The sequence below is a fragment of the Lupinus angustifolius genome, chromosome LG10, assembly GCF_001865875.1.
Source record: "Lupinus angustifolius cultivar Tanjil chromosome LG10, LupAngTanjil_v1.0, whole genome shotgun sequence".
Taxonomy (NCBI): domain Eukaryota; kingdom Viridiplantae; phylum Streptophyta; class Magnoliopsida; order Fabales; family Fabaceae; genus Lupinus; species Lupinus angustifolius.
The window spans coordinates 1,976-4,952 of NC_032018.1; the positions used below are offsets into that span (position 1 = coordinate 1,976).

Here is a 2,977-nt window from a genome sequence, read left to right on the forward strand (position 1 = left end):
AAACCACTACAACCATAAACAACTAAACTCCTAAACCACTAAAACCATCTAAACCCTAAAGCCTAAACCCTAAGCCTTAAGCCCTAAACCCTAAGCCCTAACCCCTACGCCTTAACCCCTAACCCCTAAACCCTGAACCCTGAACCCTCAACCCTCAACCCTAAACCCTAAACCCTAAACATCCCTAAATCCGAGATGAAAAATGGAGAACAACGCAAAAAGAATCACTGCAATCGGAGTTACGGATAATCCACAATCATCAAAACACTTCAACCACAAAACACTAAAACTCCTACAACACTACAACCATAAACACTTAACACCATAAACCACTAAACACACTAAACCTCTAAACCATCTAAACCCTAAACCGTGGACCCTGGACCCTGGACCCTGGACCCTGGACCCTGAACCTTGAACCCCTGAACCCCTGAACCCCTAACCCCTAACCCTAAACCCCTAACCCTGAACCCTGAACCCGTAACCCCTAACCCCTAACCCTGAACCCCTAACCCTGAACCCCTAACCCCTAACCCTGAACCCTGAACCCTCAACCCTAAACCTTAAACATCCCTAAATCTGCGATGAAAAATGGAGAACAATGCAAAAAGAATCACTGCAATCGGAGCTACGGATCACCCACAATCATCAAAACACTACAACTCCAAAACACTAAAACTCCAAAACCACTACAACCATAAACAACTAAACTCCTAAACCACTAAAACCATCTAAACCCTAAACCCTAAACCCTAAACCCTCTAAGCCCTAAGCCCTAACCCCTAAGCCCTGACCCCTAAGCCCTAAACCCTGACCCTAACCCCTAACCCCTAACCACTAACCCCTAACCCTAACCCCTAACCCTAATCATCCTTGGGATTCTGGAAATCTCCGTCATAATCATCCTGGTTCAATTTCAGAGGACGATGATCATACAGTATTCTACTTGTTTTGCTTTGAGAAGGATGCATACCATCCACCATCTCTTCAAATCAGAAAACGTATAATTAGGCAATATTGATGCTGTAAAGTAGCATTATAAGGTTAAATAGAAAAAAGTAACATAATATTTTCAAATAGCATGAAACTGCAGGTAAATATCAACAAAATAAGGTGAGTTAACGACAATTGATTAATGATCCAAATTTCAACACCATTTCATAATAAAAGGACAACATATTTGTTTGAGAAAAAGATGTATGCAATGACAGTATATGTCTTTTATATACTGACATTGCATCATTCACCATGACTTTTCAGAAGAAAAAAAGTAATTTAAATGAATGATAGATGATGTAATGTTTGTCTATAAATCTTTAGAATGACAGTATATAGATTTTACTCTCTTATTATTGTTGCTTACTTATCCTGTGGATTTTTTTAGGTTTGTAAAACTAAAACTAAATATAGAGCCCCACAAAGTAGTCAACCTTAGATATTTAGATTCGGAACAGCAAAGCAAAGAGTAAACAAAACAAAGTCTGCATCAAAACTCAAAAGTAAAAGGAAGCATGCCATTTCTCTTTAGCCAAATATATACGAGGAGCAGTCCCATATTTCCTTTCATCCTGGCTCTCATCATTTCCAACCTAAATGAAGGGAATGTTGAAAATGCTACAAGATATGACATCAAAATTACATATGAATACAATACATTTAAAGTATACTTGTGAGCAAAATATACATACAAGAGGGAGATCTGATACAGCATCCTCAAGAAAGAGAGCATCACCCAGCTAACATGTGTCATACGCAACTGTAATTTCCTGCATCATGACAATTGCCACATCAGATTGATTAAAATCAAAGAACACAATGCTCGGATCAGAAAATGGCAAGAACATGTCAAGTAAACAGTGCTTACTTCAAACTCAGGGTACAAAACCTCTGGATACCACCTCATGAGTCGGTAATGGATATGGTGGCAATTTCTACAAATAAAAAACATTGTTAAATCATAAACATTTTCTTTAAACCATTAATATACTTTTGATTGTTTCTATGTAATTTCAAAGAGGAAAATTATATAAACTTTTATTTTACTTAAAATTATTATGATTCTCATTTCCAAAAATTAAGTTTCGGAATGCAATTGGGAAACAAATCAAAGATGATGTGAGTATCAAAATATACCTTTGACTCTTCCAATGTCTAACATCATTTTCAATGAGAAAATTTGATATCAATTATATTTTTTATTTCACATTATTCATATTCTGATTGTTAATTTTTTATTTAAAATCATCATTGCTTTTGTTTCATGCAAAATAAACTTCTAAATGAAAAAGAAAATAAACTTCTAAACCCTAAATCTTGAACCCTGATTCCTGGACCCTCAACAGAAGGATATGTTTGTATGCATGAAGAGAGAGAGATTTATTTTTAAAATGCGTTTGTTTTTTTGAAGCACTTGACTCTCTATTAATTGAGAGGATCCTAAGTCAATTATATAACGTTTTTATCACTTATTGCAAGTATAAATACAAGAACTTGTCTCTACATTATCGAAGATAATTTTGGCTAGTAAATCAAAACCCTCACAATTGTTGACCTATCAAAATAGAATGAAGATCACTTGTCTCATATCTCAATCAAATTAAAAATGATATTTAATTTAAAATATATAAAAGCATAAACTAACATTTTTGCTTATTGAAATTCAACTGGAGCATGTGTTATCAAAATATATTCACATTCACTAGTTCCATGTACTTGGTGCATGGTACATTTAGCTCTTATAATTTTAACTCAATGATTTGAATATATATGTTGAGTTTATTTTTTATATCAATGGGTCACACATTTAAAAATTAAAGATTAATCATTTTTAAGAGATAAATATTACTAAATTGGTGAGTTTTGTTCCTATAAAAATTCATATTTTTATGTATTAAATATATTTAACCATTGTATTATTTTTAAGAAACTAAGTTATCAATTAATTATGTATGCCTACATATATTGTAATATATATATA

The 2,977-nt window shown here is 33.6% G+C and overlaps 1 long non-coding RNA gene across 1 annotated transcript; it reads right to left on the bottom strand.

The window, feature by feature from the left end:
• On the bottom strand, window positions 1,519–1,931 carry LOC109358179. Its single transcript, XR_002108925.1, has 3 exons — window positions 1,865–1,931; window positions 1,689–1,766; window positions 1,519–1,589 (listed from the first exon to the last, which is right to left on the bottom strand). It is a non-coding gene; the product is annotated as an uncharacterized LOC109358179 (long non-coding RNA).